The following is a 14252-nucleotide window of genomic DNA, read 5'->3' as shown; positions in this document are numbered from 1 at the left end:
TAAATTCTTGCTTGAGAAATGGCTCTTCACTAAGAAGCTATTTTTGTTCCTTTTTGATTATTTGAATTGAAAACAACAGTTCAGTTCACGCTACTCCATCTATGTCCATTTCCATTTAATATCATTTAAATGGTATTCACCCAAACAGCATTTCACACCAGACCTGGCTTCAAATACATGCATGTTTAAGTCCAACCTCCTCCCCAGGCTGTTTGAGGCTAGAAACGAGTTAACTCTAAGCCTAGGCCTACTAGTGATGAAAGTACAACTACAAGACGGCTTTTCCCTCTCTCATCTGAGCCTGGCAGTCAGGAGACTGGGTGCCGGTCCCAGCTGGATGAAATGACATCCCCATGGGTGAATGTAACACCATGCAAACTGGCAGGGTTTCTCTGGCTGGGGCTGGGTAGCAGGCAGGCAGGCAGCAGACTCTCTCAGGTTTCCAGCTCAGTTTCAGGGGCACAGTCGGGGCCTACTGCACATTGATCCCAGGTCTTTATTAATGGATGACCTACTGATTAAAAAGGCCTCCCAGTCCACATATACAGGTATACACACACACACACACACACACACACACACACACACACACACACACACACACACACACACACACACACACACAACTTACAACCTCAAGCTATATATTATCATTTTTTACAAAAGACTGCTTAGATGGAAAATTGAAATAATATCTAAAACACTATTGGTGTTGATGAAGTCCTCATGCTTTGATGTCGAGTTTTCCTTCAAGTCTACTGTATGTTATTCAAATGATTTTTGGATAGCAGTGCCGCAGATGCCCAATGGTAGTGCAATATTCTGCAGCAATATTGCATCATCACCATCATTTTCGATTCAGGCAAATATATCTATATATTGCTAATATATACCAATATATATATATATATATTCAAAATGTATATTGACAATGATACCCCCGTAGTTGTATATGGAGACTCCATTATTATAATCTGATATTATTTCAATAATTGCATCGTGTGAGAAATGGACCCTAAAGAGTAGCCTATCATATTAAATATGGGCTATCATTTTAAATGAATATTTAAATTGTATATAATCTAAGGAATTTGTTGTAGCCTATTTCATTGTATTTATTAACAATTGCATGTAGCCATAGCCTGCACCAAATATCCAGCCATCTAAACATATCAATATATTATAGACTATCTAACCTAAAACCAATGTATAAACATCTTTGCCTACTGGTTTATATTTTTTAGGGTAAATGGTGTTGTGTGGTGTCCTTTCCATCCCAGAAAGATTAATGCGTCGTAATCCGCTACACAAGGGTGGATTAGCAGCACCAGATTTGCGTTCGAAATCAGGCAGAAATATCTAGCAAATGAATTTTTTGGAACAAGCATATTTTATCCAATGAGCGTATTCTTACATTTGTTAAGAACATATAATTCAGGTCGAGGTTGTATACGTTTTCATTTAAGAAAGGTATGATTCATTTTTCATTCATTCAAACATTCTGTCCATTTATTTATGCACACATTCTGGCATTGTATCATATCAACATGAAACAAAATATGCACCGTGATATAAGGAAAATATGTATCCTACCCCTAACAAATTCATTGGATTTTCCAACTGATTATGTGTCATATTGCGCATGATACTAGGTCTATAGTCTATATATAGGCTATATCATTGGATTTCCCAACTGATTATGTGTCATTCTGCGCATGATATTAGGTCTATAGTCTATATATAGGCTATATCATTGGATTTTCCAAATCATTATGTGTCATACTGCGCATGATATACCTTTAGTCTATAGGCTATATGAATTTTGTATGATAGCCTCGGGAAAATTCAATGAATAGTGTGATCAGATAAAACAAATGAAATGATAGCGAATCAGAATGGAGAGGAACAACATAATAAATCAGACTTTTTTTTATCATCTAGGATAGTGATATTTCTATCAATGTGCAATTTCACATACACTACATGACTAAAAGTATGTGGACACCTGTTCACTAAACATCTCATTCCATAATCATGGGCATTAATATGGAGCCCCCCTGCTGCTACAACAGCCTCCACTCTTCACTATTCCACTAGATGTAGGAATATTGCTGCGGGGACTTGCTTCCATTCAGCCACAAGAGCATTAGAAAGGTTGGGCACTGATGTTGGGTGATAAAACCTGGCTCGCAGTCAACGTTCCAATTCATCCCAAACAATTTCGATGGGGTTGAGGTCAGGGCTCTGTGCAGGCCAGTCACATTCTTCCACACCGATCTCGACAAACCATTTCTGTATGGACCTTGCTTTGGACTTTCCCCAAACTGTTGCCACAAATTTGGAAGCACAGAATCATATAGAATGTCATTGAATGCTGTCACATTAAGATTTCCCTTCACTGGAACTAAGGTGCCTAGCCCGCCCGAACCATGAAAAACTGCCCCAGACCATTATTTCTCCTCCACCAAACTTTACAGTTGTCACTGTGCATTCGGGCAGGTAGCGTTCTCCTGGCATCGCCAACCACAGATTTGTCTATCATACTGCCAGATAGCGAAGCATGATTCATCACTCCAGAGAACACGTTTCCACTGCTCCAGAGTCCAATGGTGACAACCTTTACACCACTCCAGCTGATGCTTGGCATTGCGCACAGTGATCTTGGGCTTGTGTGTGGCTACTCGGCCAAGGAAACCCATTTCATGAAGCTCCCGATGAACAGTTGTGCTGATGTTGCTTCCAGTGGCAGTTTGGAACTCGGTAGTGAGTGTTGCAACCGAGGACAGACTAGTTTTACATGCTACACGCTTCAGCACACCGAGGTCCCGGTTCTGTGAACTTGTGTGGCCTACCACTTTGTGGCTTAGCCAATGTTGCTCCTAGACTTTCCACTTCACAATAACAGCACTTACAGCTGACCGGGCAGCTCTAGCAGGGCAGAAATTTGACTAACTGACTTGTTGGAAAAGTGTCATCCTAAGCTTATAGGCGGCAGGTAGCCTAGTGGTTACAGTGTTGGGCCAGAGGAATAAACTTCTGTGCCCAGTGGGTTGCCTTGACTTTGCCAAAAGTCCTATAAGCCTACTATTCTACAGGATTATGATTTTTATTTGATTATTCTTATTACTGAAGGTCTTCCAAGGAGAATATGTAATCGAAAAAGTATGCATATTTCACATCACTTGTCCCTAAAGGTGAAGTGGAGATGAACAAAGTGCAGACTGTAACACCAATTTGCACGAGGCATCAACTTCAGATCCCGAATGATAATCAAAAAACTGATGTCCATTATTAACAAGTGTACATGTTGAGGGCCCACATTATTTATTCAGTTGGCCGCTATCGCATAGCCTAAACCCTGAAAAGGAGACGCCATGCCACACGAGCGGCGGTACATCCGATACCTTTCCTGGCAGGTGGGAGAGTAGGCTGAACCCAAAACGTCATCTGGAATGGCATGGCACAGTGGGGCAGAGCGAAATTCGATTTTTAAATATTCATTGGGCTACTCTTTCTTCTATACTGTGCCTGGTGCACAGATGATTCGCAGCTCGAATTTCCACTTTTCCAGGTGGAAAACAAGTATGCGACTTGGAGAGGTTTTGGCCGCGCTCAGGTTCACCGCTGACTACTACGACAATGTGTTACCAAGGATAGATTTCACTGTCGCTATTCTTTTTGAAAGGGAGGTAACCAGATCGGTCATATAGGGCTACTGAAGCCGTTTGGATTACTTCAAAATATTAGGTCGTTTTTCCCCACTGCGATATCTGTCCAATTATCAACAGCCGGTAAATGGACTCTGGTTAGCTCTCAGAGAGGAGTATGGGTAGAATTCACCTACATATATTAGACATCCAAAGCTCAAGAATGCCAAACCTAGTTTAGCCTAGTGGAACGACCTTGGCCTAGTGGTGAGGCGCTCAGCTGCGTAAAACCGCACGGCCTGGCTGTCGGTTCAGCGGTTTGTGCGTTATGGACGATGCGTTATGGACGAATCGAGTGACGTCTTCGCCGGAGAGTTGACTGTCAACTGCTTGGACTCTCAGCACGTCATGGTCCTCACTCTTCAGGTTGTATAAGATCATGATTGTGCTGAAATACTAGTATAGTAGAAAGGTGATGTCGTCGGCGGACAATTGGCAACATTTCATTCCCTTTAGACTTACATGCATCCAACAAGCGCATGATGATTTATTTGGCAATTATCTCAACTGTTTGGTAAATTACAATACACATATTGGTAGACTGAAAGTGTGTAAGCCTATTGTCAGCCTTAACATGATGGGTAATAGGGACAGACGTATACCGCATTGTGACAGCTTGTTCATATGAAATGCTGCTTTTTAGTTCTTCTGGATAATTATTGGCCATCTGGACGCGGTCATTTGATCCTCCTACATCAATTTAACCCAAGAACTGCAGGCTCAACAGTATTCCAGCCGACTAAACCTAATCCTTGAGTGGGGGCTGGGAAGATGCAGCCATGTTCTCTGTATCACAGGCCTATGGCTTAATATCAGAAAATGCAGCATAGATAGACCTATTCTACAATTAGAAAAATCATATGATTCAATTAAAATAAAAAGTCTAATATGCAATGCCTGATGTTGTGGCTAGCTAAAAAGTAGTGCACTAACTATTTATATGAATTTAGTTGATGTATTGTACCATATGTAGAGATTGTCGGCGAAACAAATAAAAAAGGCTATGTGAAATGCGCAATGGCAATTGGATAGTCTTTCCCTGCCCTACATCCATAAATAGCTCATTGTAATCATCAGAGGTAATATCAAATAGCCCTTTCTAAATGTTTTTTTTTTAATACAATTCAGTACAGGGCAAGTCCGTCGATCCGTTATACTCCCGCCCTCCCCCTCTCCCTTTCCTTTCCACCCTGGACAGAGACTCTTTTGTCTGCTGGGCACCGCAGGTAAACACCTGTCTAACTTTCTCCAGACAGACACAAGCAGGACTGTCTTGCGTACACGTCCGTGGCAAAAAAATAACTTACTATTATGTTTAGATGTTATATAACAGGTATCATGTTGTATCATTGCCCTCCATAAAACAATGTTAGAATGACCCACAGCAGGATTTTGCTAAACGAATTTCGGATAACTTCTATTTAATTTGTAATATGTGTATGTGAGGTCAAAATACTTGCTAGAAATATCAATTAAAAGGCATTAAAACATAAAAGTTTTATTCCTAATGGTTACAACGTAGGCCTCTCGCCAATGTAGTCCCAAAACCATCAGAGCACCATAGATACAGAATCATAGAGAGCCTCTTGTTAAATCAAGCAATAGTCTAAAGAGGGGCTGGACCAAATGATTCTCCATTAAATAATTTAATCCAGGGAGCAACCAATCCTCATCTGCTCAGGCTGCAATGGTCCTCCAGCCAAAATCGAAGCACTTCTAATGTTGCCTTGCCTCCCGCGAGCTCCACCTTAAAAGAAAAAAAAAGCACTTGAGCCAGTGACATCGCAAAATACGAGAGACAGAGGCGGGTTTGGATTATTCCTTTGGTACGATAGTAAGATGCTTACAAACTAATTATCTTTTCCATTGGCAAATCCTTGCTCTCACAGCCCAAACAAGGAGCAACGGCTTGTGTGCAGAAGTAGAGCCTTTGCAGCATGCGGCAGGATAGAAGGCAGGAAAACGAGGCAACAGGAGACTGGCGCACCTGGAGTCGACAAAACGCCGCGGATTGAGCCTCTCTCGCAGGTAAAAGAAAGGTTGGGAAAGAGAGGCGAATCGTATGGGGGGAACGGGGTTGGAATTGACATTTGATACTCAGGAAGTTAACGACGCCGCTTGGATTTCTTTGTTTCATTGTAATTCTACAGTTTTGCTGAGGTTTAGGCAGCTTCGAACGAAGTTTTATTTTGTCGAAATGGGGCGAGCACATAGTTATATGTTTTAAAAAGCGTTGGCTAGACAAATATTGATTTGAATATGTTCTGCTTAAAGTAGTGAGCTCTGAAAAAAAGTAAAGGGCACCTCAATTAAGTGTTTATTTTTCCCCCCAGCTTTTAGAATAAGTCTAGTCTTAGGTTAGGTTAATGTTTTATTCGATTTGCTAATGCACATTTCGTCGCGCATCGAGAACAGGTAGGTTGATTCTTATTTGAGAATAGTTTAATATAGGCTAATAATGCGATTTGGTAGACCTTCGGTCCTCAAAAACTTTTTTTTAATGACTGTATTTTCCTTTAAAAATGTCTTTATTTTGTTGGAGAAACATTTCATCTGGCAACATTACATTTCTGTAATACGTTAGCCTATTCCAAGATAAAGCAATTCGGACATGCTTCAGCAAACTAGAACAAGTATTAGCCTATAAATGAGGCTAGACTAGAAAATACATTCAGTAAAATATATAAACCATGTGTAGCCTAACATTTAATTTTCTTATTTTGTTACAATATAACATTTCTAACAATATTTTACTGGATGTTTGTAGCCTAGCTATTACATCGTAATGAGCAATATCGTTCTTAAAAATGTCTTAGGGAAATGATTTGGATCCTACCACAGGCTGCGGGTGAAATTAGAGCAGGTGTAGGCGAATTATGAGCCATTACACCTGTTTATACAGTAGTTTATACGTTTTGTATAGGATATGGACCTTAACTGCTACAACTAGTTTCATATGTCTGTATTTCATTTAGTCTGACTGTAGTGTAGAATATTTCTGGAATTGTATTTTGGCTACAATCATTTGTATATGGAAAAATGAAACGAAATCCCCAATATAGCCTAGGCTACAATATGATGATCTTAAAATTAAATTATTTACATTTTCGTTTGTTTTATTTATATAATGCTGCACATTTATATATATATTATTAAATTCGATTTTATTTCCCATTTTTACAGTCTTGTTTTTTCATCAATTGATAATTACACTTGTCAACTAATTCGTCAACCCTATTGTGCCCTCAGAGAGAGACCATAGCAACATCGCGTCAAATCTCTCCTAAAATAACCGAAGTTGGAGGACTTGCAGACTCCGTAATCAGACAAATGCGATTAGACGAAAAGGCTTTGCAACTGTCATTGGGGTTAAATGAACGATGGGTGTCCAGAATACACCACGGTAGAGACGGACACGCAATACACAGCACCTTTAGTTGGCATTGAGTACTTAGTAGGCTAATGATTGTTTTGTCTCTGTACTCAAAATAGCTTAATTCATAGATAGACATAGGCTACGTAATACATGTGGATCAGTTTACTAATTTAATTGTTAATTGTTTAAACATTTCTATGTTTAAACATGTTTCAAATCAATGAAAATTCAATCTCTAACCAGAATGTCATTTATTTTCTGTTTCAAAATTTGAAATAATCTTATTGAAATGTTTGAAACCTCATCTTCATTCACATAAAACACTTTGTGAATTACTTGTTTACCATACTATATTTCATTTCAAATCTGTCTGTTTTTTCATAGAATCTTCTGCATTTTATATTAATTTTTTATAGAATTTCAAACGGCTTTTAGATAAGCAATGGGGAGGAGGGGGGGGGGGGGGGACACTACCATATGTAAATCTCAGGTTTTTTAAATTAGAATGAATGGCCAATGATACACAGAAATTAGGCTCTTTAATCAGCTGAAAAAACTGAAGACAGGTCAATCTGACTGGATGCAGGGCTTTTCCAACTTGGGCTTTTTAGTGCTATTGATTTCTCCAGGAAATGGCAACAGGAGTTCTGCTCTGGGAGCCATTTGGGTGTCTGAGAAATCACTTAGAACATGGGTTGAGAGCTGGAATCAATGTGGGCTCTCCTCCACTGCAGGGCCCAGGGTGAGGGAGCTAATGGCTGAGTGTGGGGCCCATTGGGGTGGAGCAGAGCAGAGCAGAGCAGGGCAGTTTAGGGTGGAACATCACACTCACAGACAGATGGTAGGGAAATAATAAGCTGTAAACGAGAAATAGACAGGCTAGATGACTCGTAAGGGAGAACTTGGTTTATGTCCTATGGAGGAATATAGGTTTGTTTGATGGGGGTTATTTTATGCGTGGGTTCTACTTGGAACCAAAAATGGTTCTAACTGGAACCAAAAAGGGTTCTCCTATGGGAACAGCTGAAGAACCCGTTTGGAACCGTTTTTTCTAAGAGTGTATAGCCTATAGCCTTTGGATTGGATAGAGGACACTGCAGTTATGATGTCAAACTGCTGCACTTTCCCTGCAACGCCTAGTGCAAAGGCAGGCTGGCGGCCATTTTCTGTTTCGAACAGGGACTGTGTTGCATAGCCCAGAAACCCATGGGTGACCGTGAGACCCATTGACTGGCTGTCAACACACACAGACCATTGTCTCTGTTGTGGACAGAGGGCACTGCAGCATCCTGAGCTTGGCGGCACACTCACCATAAAGGACTATGCTCATTGCCTCATAAAGGAATCTATGCATGATAACATTATGCTGGAGGTTTTCTCTTTATAAATAGATTACCACTGCAATATGTGTGTTGTTTGTCTGGGCTTTATAGTCAAGGGAAATGTGTTAAGTGTGCTGGTATCATAGAACACTAGGCTATGTAGAAATAAGGGCCTCTTTGGCACAATGGAAAGGGAAAGGGGGATACCTAGTCAGTTGTACAACTGAATGCGTTCAACTGAAATGTGTCTTCTGCATTTAACCCAACCCCTCTGAATCAGAGAGGTGCGGGGGGCTGCCATAATCGACATCCACGTCTTCGGCGCCCGGGGAACAATGGGGTAACTGCCTTGTTCAGGGGCAGAACGACACATTTTTACCTTGTCAGCTTGGGGATTCGATCCAGCAACGCAGGATGTTAGGGAGTCAGGGACAACGTCTGTTTTCTGGATCTTTCCATTGCATCCATGTGTCTCTAGTGTAAAAGCTGGTGCAACAACAACAACCTTGATGAAAACAGTTGCAATTTGTCAGGGCACAATAGCTCCCGTGGATATCATCCACAATATTGTTCTATTTTGAATTTTGGTTTAATCTGTGAAGATTAAATGATGGAAATATTTTAGCTGCTGGGCAGAACAGTCAGTTCCTAAAAGAGGCCTGTAAAGCCTCTATGGATGGTACATTTGCCTTCTCTCTGGCCTGCCTGTGCAAAGACCCTAATGCGTCAATGTATCAATGGGTAATCAATCTGCTAGGCCAGTATAGCCAATTAAGATGTCAATTGGAGGGCGTCATACCGGACGATATCAGCATTTCTCTGACAGAAGAGCATAGGGGAACAGAGGTAGATGTAAAGAGATCACCTAGCAGCCAAGGGTCCTCAGGTGCACTGCTGTCATAACCAGGGTCGTGTTCATTAGGGTCCTCAGGACCACTGCTGTCACAACCAGGGTCGTGTTCATTAGGGTCCTCAGGACCACTGCTTTCATAACCAGGGTCGTGTTCAATAGGGTCCTCAGGACCACTGCTGTCACAACCAGGGTCGTGTTTATTAGGGTCCTCAGGACCACTGCTGTCACAACCAGGGTCGTCTTCATTAGGGTCCTCAGGACCACTGCTGTCACAACCAGGGTCGTCTTCATTAGGGTCCTCAGGACCACTGCTGTCACAACCAGGGTCGTGTTCATTAGTGTCCTCAGGACCACTGCTGTCACAACCAGGGTCGTCTTCATTAGGGTCCTCAGGACCACTGCTGTCACAACCAGGGTCGTGTTCATTGGGGTCCTCAGGACCACTGCTGTCACAACCAGGGTCGTGTTCATTAGGGTCCTCAGGACCACTGCTGTCACAACCAGGGTCGTGTTCATTAGGGTCCTCAGGACCACTGCTGTCACAACCAGGGTTGTGTTCATTAGGGCACGTGGTGCCAGGTAGTCCCTCCCTTTTTCAGTACATTTTCTTCCATTTTGTGCTTAATGAGCATGACCCACCCTTAAACTTGAAGAAAAAAGGCTTATGGGTAAATGTTGGATGCTTCAAAGACGGGATCTTTCTCAATGAGTCTCCATGCAGACGGTAATCGTCTAGATTCGGGTGGAAGACTTCAGGTTACTTCTGGGTTTGGTGCTACTGCCATGCTATTTGGATAACCGAATGTTGGGCCATTGGCACTCTTTGGAAGGTTAGAATGGTGGTTAGTGTGAGAGGATGACTGGCATATTCTGTGTCCTTATTAATAGTTTTATGTTGTGCCATATTTTTCACTTGGGGTGTTATCAGGTGAAGATGGTGTAATAAGCAATTCTGAAGGTCGTTCCCACTGGGCACAGATGTCATCAGTTCAATGTCTAGTTTTGATTTACATTTGGTTGAGATGTCAATTAACGTGAATTCAACATGAAATCAACATAAACATTTACCATGTCACTGGATTTAGGTTAAAAGTTGGGTTAAAAAAATACAAAATTCCCTTACTTTGAAGACTAATCAGTTTTCCATGTTGATTCAACTTCATCACATTACATTTTGTAGTTGAAATGACATGGAAACAATGTTGATTCAACCAGTTTTTGCCCAGTGGGTTTTGTGTTTCTGTATCCTATAATGATGCCTTGTTATATCAATGTGTTATAACAGCGTAATATTATTATTATTATTTTGAATGTTAAGGATATTAAGACCCCAAAACAAATCCCAGACATCTAATAAAGATGGGTGAATACTGATGTTGAACAGCCTTTTACAACATTTACAAGATGACTAGCTTTGGCCAAGGACCATCTGGCATCTTTACCAAAGGGCTGGGGTAATCTCGTAGTCCTCTTCATACATTGTGTAAAAGTACGGCATATCTTCCAGCTAAATTGAAAATATTCAAACTAAAGATGCCGGTTTTGTAACAAATGATTGGCACAAGAAATGCCCTGTTTCCAAACGTACAACTCAAGTGAATGAAGTGTGCAGTATCATCTTGGAAACAGTGAGATTTATGTTATGAATGGATGACACATTATTACACATTTACCTCTTCACTGCCCTAAATGTAGTGACTGTGTATTCACTCGCTCTATTGCTTGCACACAATTGCCAGAATTGCCAATATTACACAGCCTTTCCCAGAAATCCAAAGATGGCAGCTCAGGGCGATTAGCAGGGAGGAATTAGTCACGGCGGTCTACTATCCCAGGAAGTGGACTTACGGTCAGTCTCACATCTCCAAGGCATGCTGACCATCGATTTATTTCCTCGAACGCCATTCCATCCACTGCAGCAGTGCCTCTGTGGCTAAGCTGCGTCACTCCATTCAGGTGGGAAAAACATGTCTGTTTACATCTCTCTTTCTACAGTCTACTCTCACCTGTCTCCCTCCCTCCTCACATTTTCTCTCTGTCTCTCTTCAGTGTTCTTCTTCTTCCCTCTCTCCCTCTCCTGTGGTCTCCCGTTTCCTGCAGAGTTTGACTTTACAGGGCTGAATGACTGGCCGACTGGCTGGCTGGTTCTCTAATATGTGTTGGGGTGATGATGACTCCTGTTCTGTGTATGGCACTGGTAGAATTCACTGTGAAAGCACACTATCAGTGAATTACCATAGGGCCATAAACAGAGCAGAGAAAGAACCACTGGATGACGCCCATCCATTCCTAGAGCTAACTAAACTCTCCCTTGTCTTCCTCTGCTTGGGGTGAATGTGATATCTCTGTTTCGGGTGGTATGAGTACTGCTACGGATCTTTGATTGGGTACCTTTGGGCCTTTGGGATCTTTGGTGTGTTGCTCACGACAACCGCATCGACTTGCATTGGGACGTCTCCGCCTCTGCTTTTCTTCTTCGCCCATTTTGGCACTAGCACATTTTTGCTTCTGTATATATGCTTTGAGCAATCATGTGTAGTGCCAATATAGGACAAGATAGATTGACGTCGTTGTTTGGGGGGGAATTCAACATCCATTGTGTACTAATACTACCGTGTCTTGTCTCCTGCATTGACAGTTGTAGGACTTTGACTTGATTGATGCTCTGTCTTCTCCTGTCCCGTGTAGGTCATTTTCTATTCTCAGTACAATGGAATCTGAGCCTCATTATCTGATTGGATCAACGGAGAATTCAATGGACCAATGGACTGCTTTTACAATATGTTCTGCTGACTGCAAGTGTGTGGGAGTCTCGCATGCCGTCCCCTCTGAAACCATTCCTTTTAGCATTGACAATGATGAAGATGAAAGTCAAGGGTTTTATTGCCTAAACTCAAAAAATATGTATTAAATATAATAGCAGAGTGGAATGTTGCATGACAGCAGATAGGAGCAGATTGATTCATTGCCTGTACCTTCTTCCCCCTGTAATAGCCGTGGTTTTAGAGACAATGCTAGACGCAACCTTAAACCATCCATGTCCCATCCATCGGAGGTACTGGTTCGCTTTTCGGACGGACAGGCCTGGATCGGCCAGGCAGCTCTCTGGCGGTGTTTGGCAATGGTAGAACTCACACTGGTGAGGTAGCTGGATCCGGTGGTTCTAGACTTGCCAACTACTGCTCCAGAGCTTCAGCTCAGCCCCATCGAGACCAGTGAAGACATCAAGGCACTCTCTATGGTGTAACTCTTCAATGTTCCTATAACGCATCTCAACATTCTCCAAATGAAGACACCTTCTGGATGGCTAGGATAGGGATAGCTTCCTCCCTGAGTGAGTGGCTGTTGGTGGTGAAGGGTGGGGTGAGTCTTCTGTATTCCTCCCCTCCACACCCCAGTCTCAGAGCTCCATTGAACCAACCTTACAGGGGAGTCTCACAGCTCCATTGAACCAACCATACAGGCAAGTCTCACAGCTCCATTGAACCAACCTTACAGGCAAGTCTCACGGCTCCATTGAACCAACCTTACAGGCAATTCTCACAGCTCCATTGAACCAACCCTACAGGCAACAGTCTCAGAGCTCCATTGAACCAACCTTACAGACAACAGTCTCAGAGCTCCATTGAACCAACCTCACAGACAACAGTCTCAGAGCTCCATTGAACCAACCACACAGACAACAGTCTCAGAGCTCCATTGAACCAACCATACAGACAACAGTCTCAGAGCTACATTGAACCAACAATACAGACAACAGTCTCAGAACTACATTGAAGCAACCATACAGAAAACAGTCTCAGTACTCCGTTGAACCAACCATACAGAAAACAGTCTCAGTACTCCGTTGAACCAACCATACAGGCAACAGTCTCAGAGGAAAAGAGAGTTTGCGTTCCAGCTACAGGAATATCAGTCAGGAAATGTGACAAGATCTGGTCTCTCCTCCGTGGGACGTGACTGTATCTGTAATGTACCCAGACTTTTCTTGAGTAGTTATACTAGTAAAAAATAGCTTTTGAATAGAGAATGTTATTTGTCATGCTAGCCTGGTCCCATATCAGCTTGTGTTGTTTTGCCAACCCCAATGGCCCTTGTCATGCCAAACAACCATAAGATGGCAAGACAGCACAAACAGATCTAGTGCCAGGCTATAGCTCCATCAGCGTTGAATAGAATGCAAGTCCAGTTCCCAAGTCTGTATAATGAGCCCCCTGTCTGTTCTGCCCATGGCCAGCCAACAGGGGGCCATGCCTCCCTCTCTGGAGTCCCAGACAGAATTAGCAAACTGTGTGGTGTCGTCTTACCCACCTCTTTCAATGCACCTCTTTTTCCCTCCCGTCCCAACCTGCTTGAGAAAAGAGTGAGAGAGTAGGAGTCTGTATTCTCAGAGAGAGAATGCCTTTGGTTGTTAGAGAAGCCCGTAGCCAGAAAGCTACTGCAGTGCTCTGCTCAGTAGATCAGGGTCAGGGTATCTGCTAGTGTAGGTGACAGGGGGATTGGAGGGGGGTTAAAGCCCTTCATCTGCTTTTGCATAAATCCTTGCTATACACTTCAGCTTCGGCTTATATGATTTGTATCGTCACTCATTCAGCCGGGGGCTGTCTGTGCTGTGCGCACGCTGTCATTTGACCTGCGGTGGTTTTAGCTTTTGTGTTGGAAAGCCATTCAAATTTAAAAAGAAGGGAAGTGGTGAGATTGTGGTTGAGAGACAGCCAGTAAGCCTCGATAGACAGCCAGTAAGCCTCGATAGACAGCCAGTAAGCCTCGATAGACAGCCAGTATGTCTCGATAGACAAATCTCAGGTGAGTGGTGCAACCTGTTTTCTGCTTGACAAACAGATTCAGATTCTCTTGACTCTATTCTAGTCTCATATTGCCAAACTTAACATGCATGGGCGACATGTACATTATTAAGGGAAATGCATTTTTATCTCTTGATAATGTGATGATTGTGACTTGTGAAACCCAGTCCTGACTTTGTAATGTAAGTG

Source organism: Oncorhynchus clarkii, chromosome 33, assembly GCF_045791955.1.
Source record: "Oncorhynchus clarkii lewisi isolate Uvic-CL-2024 chromosome 33, UVic_Ocla_1.0, whole genome shotgun sequence".
In the NCBI taxonomy this organism is placed as follows: Eukaryota; Metazoa; Chordata; class Actinopteri; order Salmoniformes; family Salmonidae; genus Oncorhynchus; species Oncorhynchus clarkii.
This window is presented reverse-complemented; position numbering follows the sequence as displayed.